Consider the following 6,861-nt stretch of genomic DNA (forward strand, 5'->3'; position numbering starts at 1 on the left):
AGCTTCAGCCAAATAGCAAGTTTGAGGCCAGGCAGGACAATGCCAGACCATGTTTCACAAAAACCAAAACAATAACACAACAGCTGCCACCCTGACAGAAGGGTGGTGGGCTGGGAAGGGGTGGGCTGGGGGAGTGGGGGATGGGGTGGGACTTCTTCATAATCTTGGAAAGAGCCCCACACCCTCCTTACTAGTCCTGATCCCGGTAGTCACCCCACCTTCTAGCTGGGGTGAGCTGAGGCCCAGAAACAGGAATCAAGTTCTCACGGTGAGGCAGTTCTGCTTCTGGTCTAAGTTTTGCCATCTCAGCCCAGTGCTGGGTGACCCTGACCTCAGCAAGGTCTACACCACCCAGGCCATCGGACTGACAGCAGCTTTAAAGTGGAGGTCACCCTGGTGGCGGGAAAACACGGGCAAAAACCAGCATTGTCTCCTTGGAAGGAAAAGCTGACAGAGCACTTAGAAGAGACAGGACCAGCCACTCCAGCCCAGGGAGGAACAGAGCAAGACAACCCCCAACTACCACTCCTGCCCCCACAAACACTTGTCATAGGCTCATCTGGAGGGCTTAGTCCTCCAAGAGAGAGTTTGGTTGGCTGATCGATCCTCTCTCTGTCTCTCTCTGTCTCTGTCTCTGTCTCTGTCTCTGTCTCTGTCTCTCTCTCTCTCTCTCTCTCTCTCACACACACACACACACACACACACACACACACACACACACACACACACACACACCCTGCCCATTAACTTGAATGGACAGCAAACAAGGAAGAGGGTCTGGAGAGTGCTTGCCCATTTCATAGATGAGGAAAGTGGAGCCCAGGGAGGCCCAGGTGAGGTGGCTACAGAGCTGCCATATGGGGTCTGTGGTGTTAGCAGGAGCCTGGTCACCCTTCCCTTCTTAGACAATGGCTGGCGGAACACCTCATCCTCCCTGTAGGATCCAGTGTCTGGGTCTGCCCAGAAGAGGCCTCAGGACAGGGCACAGGAAACTGCCTCAGACTGGCCTCACCCAGGCTGGGGCCTCTCCTGTTACCATGACCAGCGGTGAACTGGCTCCCTTCAAACCCTCAGCCCAGCCCTGTAGTTTTAAAAAGAAACTGTGGCCAGGGGCGATGCCTGTTTTCCAAATTGCATTTTTTCCAACACGTACACACAGTGCTAACCAAACTAAATATGCCTGGAGCTGGAGACTTCCCAAGCTTCATAAGCCCTGGAATGTTCCCTTCTGAGCACAGAAATGAAGGCCCTATTTACACAGTTTTGCTGAGGGGGGACTTGGGTAGCAGAGTCCCCAAATTCAGTTCTGCCCCCAAAGATCCCCTGCAGAAACTAACACAGGAATTGGTTGGAGCCCAAGGATCTGAATTCAAATCTCAGCTCTGACACTAACTGTGAGGTCCCGGGTCAGTGACCTAACCTCTCTGGGCCCGGAGGTAGTGGGGTACAGATAGTCAGACAGCAGCTTAGTCCAGAGGAAATTTCTCAAAAGGCATTGTTGGATCTCTATCTAGCTGACCCATGGCCATGACCCTCAGCTGCAAGGAATCAGAGACTAGCTGTGCTTACTCAGACAGGATCAGCTTCCTGGGGTGCTGGGGAGTCAAGCCACTGTTGGTGGGTCTCCTTCCTCTCCCAGACTCCCAGACTCCCAGATGGTGTCTGCCTGGCGCCACCTTAGTGACAGGGAAATAAATGGAGCCCTCTGGAGGAAGATGAAGGTGAGGAGGGGCCACTGAGCCAGCCTCAGGGAGCCCCGGAAGCTCACAGCCATGCCCAAGGCAGCCTTAGCTCAGGGGACTGACTACAAAGCTATCTTTCCCTGTGCTTCCGTTGCTGGTGATGACACAAGACACAGAGGTGTCTACACTCCTCTCCCCTGACACATGTCACTCGGAAAGGACCTCATTGGCCAACAAAATGGCAGCTCGTTGTCAGCTCATGCCAGAGAGCTTGTGGGCCGAATCTTGGTTTCAGGAACACTGAACGCCAAGGCTCCAAAGACATTGTCTACTTTCACCTCTGTTGCTCCCTGCAGACTGACTCGCCCTGAGATGGAGTTTGCTGAGAGTTTCCCTGAGTCTGTGACGTCATTCTCAGTTTATTTCCACGTGTGCTGCCACTGAGGTAGGCCATAAAATGGCTTTAGTGGATGGAATGGAGGTGAGCGCTTGTTATCGCTCCTGACCTGGGCCTCCATGAAATGCCTTGTCTTTGTCCACTGGAGAGCTACAGTGACTGTCAAATGAAGAATCACGTAAGGGCCTTGGAATGGGGACAGCATCGGTGACAACACTGTCAGTGGCCACCTATTGGGGTGCATACGAGAGTGTACATGCACAGATGTGCACATGCGTGTGGAGGGCAGAGGGCAGAGGGCAACCTCTGGCACTGGTCCTCGGGTGCGGCCCACCTGTGATTTATTTAAATACTTACTTGCTTATTTTTAAAGAGGGTGTCGCCTCAGCCTGGAGCTCAGCCAATGGGCAAGGCTGGCTGGCAAGCCTCAGGCACCCTTAAAACCATCACGCTTGGCTTGGAGTTGGACTTCAGTCTTCATGCTTTTCCTGTAGGTGTTTTGTTTTTGTTTTTTGTTTTTGTTTTTGTTTTTTTTGAGACAGGGTCTTTTTTTTTTTTTTTTTTTAATGTAGTCCTGGCTGTCCCGGAACTCACTCTGTAGACCAGGCTGGCCTCAAACTCAGAAATCTGCCTGTCTTTGCCTCCCAAGTGCTGGGATTAAAGACATGTGCCACCACTGCCCAGCTCCTGTAGGCGTTTCACTCAGAGTCATCTCCTCTGCCTTTGACAAGATGTGAGTCCAGAGGACTGAAACCTCTTGGGGATAAATCTTTCTTGGGTCCTGTCTGTTCTCCTGCCCACGGCTGTGGGACCTGCGCACAGTAGGAACTTCCTGTTGTGGGACCTGCACACACTGGGAACTTCCTGCTGTGGGACCTGTATACAGTGGGAACTTCCTGCTGTGGGACCTGTACACAGTGGGAACTTCCTGCTGTGGGACCTGCACACACTGGGAACTTCCTGCTGTGGGACCTGCACACACTGGGGAACTTACTGCTGTGGGACCTGCACACAGTAGGAACTCAGAGCCTCTAGAGTAAGTTCTATTCCTGTTTGGGCCTGTTTCTGTCTCCTCCAGGAAGAGATGCTGATGGGGACCTTCCCTCCTCTTTCTGGAAGGGGGAGGGCCTGGTGAGGGTGTGGTGCCGGTCAGTGCTCAGAGCATCACTACAGAAGTGAATCATAACACTTCCCAGCTGGAGGCTGGGTAGAGATAAGGTATGTGAGGAGGATTGGTGAAGCCTGCGTGGCTAAGGCGCTTACTGGGCTGGAACTTCTCAGCAGCATGATTAGACCTCAGTGCCTGCCAGGGATGCAGCCGGGGACCTAAGCCAAGGCTGACCTAAAGCCAAAGTGCTGACCAGCTTTCAAGGGGGATGCCCCAGGCACCTGACTCAGACTGACACAGACTGGCTACAGTGGCCCGCCCTGCTTCTGGAGCCTGTGTCTAGTCAAATCCTTAGGAACCTGCAGGAGAAATGTCCAGTCGTGGTGACACATGCTACCGTGGCATATTGAAGAGCCCACATACATGAAGGCCGAGCTATGTGTGTGGGGCCAACAGGATGGTCTGCGTTCCATGCTGGGACCCACATGATGGAGGGAGAGAGCTGATTTCCTCACAGTGTCCTCCAACGAGAACGTGCACCTCTGAACTCTACACACAGGCGCACAGGCACACAAACGGAAATAAGTAAGATGCAAAATAAATAAATAAATAAAAAGATTAAATTCCTGGTTTAAAAGCGGAATGAGAAAGCCAGGCACGGCGGAGGCTCACGCCTTCAATCCCAGCTCCTGGGAGGCAGCGCCAGGAAGATCACTGTGAGTCCGAGTCAGCCTGGCCTGCATAGTGAGCTCCAGCCCTGCCAGACCTCAGAAAAGGAAGAGAAACAGAGGCCCAGAGACGGCCAAACATGCTTGTACCATGAGCCTGCCATTTGACACTGTATTGGGGATGCTAGCTCCCAGCCTGGTGTCTGCAGGAACCTCCAGCAAAATAGAGGAGACCCAAGGGTCTTACATACAGGGAGCATAGCAAGTGCAAATGCCCACGGTCAACAGAAACCAGGCACTCTCCATACTAGAGAGAGGTGCTTCATACCCAGGGTCTGGCTCATTTGTGGGAAGAGGGGCTTTAGAGAGAGCAATGGAGGCCCCAGAGCCTGTTTCCAAGTATGATCCACACACCAGCAGCATCAGGCAATGCAGCAGGATTGTCAGAGCTGATTGGCACATGTGTCTGGGACCTGCCATTTGCACCGCTTCGCCCAAGGGATTCCCAAGGAATTCTGAAGCACTCAACATTTCTGTCAGCTGAGTCGCTGCTGATATCCCAGTTAAGAACAACTTGGTCTCAGACAAGCCTGGCTTCAAGTCTCAGTTCTGCTGCTTTCCAGCATGGCGCTCTCTCTCTCTCTCTCTCTCTCTCTCTCTCTCTCTCTCTCTCTCTCTCGGATATTGCTCAGGGTCTTCCCTCAGTGGAGACATCTGACAATATCCCCACACAGGTGCAGGTGAAGGCAGCCATTGCTCAGGGCTGGCTGTTTTAGTTAGGCCTACCCACCCCCACTGAGGTTATAGATGTGTGCTGCCACACCCAGCTTTTTCGAAGGTTCTGGGATCTGAACTTAGGTCCCCACGTTCACATGGTGAGCGCATTCACCCACTGACCCCTCCTCCTCAGGGTGTCTTAGGGTTTTACTGCTGTGAAGACACATACATCATTACCTCATACAGGGGAGCAGCTGGGAGCCTAGACACACACACACACACACACACACACACACAGAGCTCCTGTCCACTCAGCAATGGATGTTAACCTCAGCTATGACGAAGTCTCTTCGGTGGCAGACCTCTTGTATGTGTGGGAGGGCTGGGGATCAGGGTGTGGCACAGTGTCTGGTCATAAGAGGCAGCTGTCAATGCATATACAGGTGTGCTGGTGAGGGCAGACAGAGACCCACTGAGGGTGGCTTTGAGTGACAGATTACAGGAGGGGCCAAACTCAGCACAACACCATCAGACCTTCACCAATTACTCCACTGGTGCTGCCTAGAGAATGGGATGCAGAGGGAAGCAGGCAGGACTAAGATGGCGTCTTCTGGAGAAGCTAAATACTTACGGGGGACTCTCCTTCCTGCCTGTGTGGGCAGCGAGAGGCTTAGAGACAGAGAGACAGAACCCACAATCCAGGGGGAGGGGGAAAGGCCAAAGGTCAGAGGTCAGTAGAAAATGTCCCCAACTCGCAAAAACAGTGTGTCTCCTCCCTTGGTGTTCATGCCACCCAGAGCCACCCCACTGCCAGTGCGGTCAGGTCCTGGGGGAGGAGTGGAATCTAAAATATGTTTTGGTTTCCTTAAAGGTATTTGGGAACAAAATGATACGTTTCTGTCTCTCTGTTTTGATTTTCTTTTTTTTTTTTTTTTTTTTTTAAGAGGGGGTGGTGGTGGTGGAGAAAACACACAGTTGATTCAAAAAACCTGCCGGGAGACTGTTGTCCTAGACCCAAAATATTTCATTTATACAGATGATACAGGTAGTTGGTATAAGGGCCTACCTGAGGCTTGAAGGAAGTGGGTGTGACAGCAGAGTCATCAAGCTCCGAGTGACAGAGTGACAGCTGCTCTGAGGAGCACTGCCCTGAGTGGTGGACGCAGAGAAAGTACCCTCCAGCTGCCATTTCCTGCCTCCTCTGACCTCTGGTGACCCCTACAGATCTCAGTGGGCGGCCACAGGAAGGCAATGCATGCTTCCTTTAGGAAATAGAGTCTATCAAGAACAAAGAAGGGCCAGACAGTTGTGGCACTTTTTTTTTTTTTTTTTTTTTTTGGTTTTTCGAGACAGGGTTTCTCTGTATAGCCCTGGCTGTCCTGGAACTCACTTTGTAGACCAGGCTGGCCTCGAATTCAGAAATCCGCCTGCCTCTGCCTCCCAAGTGCTGGGACTAAAGGCGTGCGCCACCACGCCCGGCTCGGCAGCACACTTTTAACCACGCACTTGGGAGGGAGAGGCAGGCAGACCTCTAAGTTAGAGGCTAGCCTCCTCTACAGAGTGTTGTGGGTGGGCCTGTTGTTGTTTGTATTTTGATGTTAAGTTTGTTCTCCTGGGAGGTACTACAGACAAGGAGTGAGTCACTCAAGTGATTTCTTGTGAACCAACTCCCTAATGAATACAGAGCCATTCACTGGGTGAGTAAGAGGGACTTCCAGGTTGGACGGAGGAAGCAGGAGAGAGTTAGATCTTTTTGGACAGGGATAGCGTGAGGACAAGAGGACAAGATGTAGTTACAAGTGTCTCCCAGTTTCAATGGCAGATCTGTCAGGATTCACCACTGGAGGATTTAGATTTTTTTTTTTAAAGATTTATTTATTATTATACATAAGTACACTGTAGCTGTCTTTTAGACACACCAGAAGAGGGCGCCAGATCTCATTACAGATGGTTGTGAGCCTCCATGTGGTTGCTGGGATTTGAACTCAGTACCTTTGGAAGAGCAGTCAGTGCTCTTACCCACTGAGCCATCATGCGAGCCCGAGGATTTAGATTTAATAAGGCTTACAAGATTAGGATTTTAGTTGTTGCACCCAGCGATTAATTTACCGTTGTTTCTGAACTAAGTTTGTGTTGTGTTTTCCTTCACACAGTGGCTCATCTGGGTTTAAGAGAGAAAGTAGCAAAGCGAGGGTTTGCCTGAGATGCACCACAAAGGCTGTGGGGGATTTGAAGCACAGGGTTGGCGTGGCAGTAATCCACCAGTGGGAACCTAGTGAGCTGGGTGAA

Source organism: Mus musculus, chromosome 2, assembly GCF_000001635.26.
Source record: "Mus musculus strain C57BL/6J chromosome 2, GRCm38.p6 C57BL/6J".
NCBI lineage: Eukaryota > Metazoa > Chordata > Mammalia > Rodentia > Muridae > Mus > Mus musculus.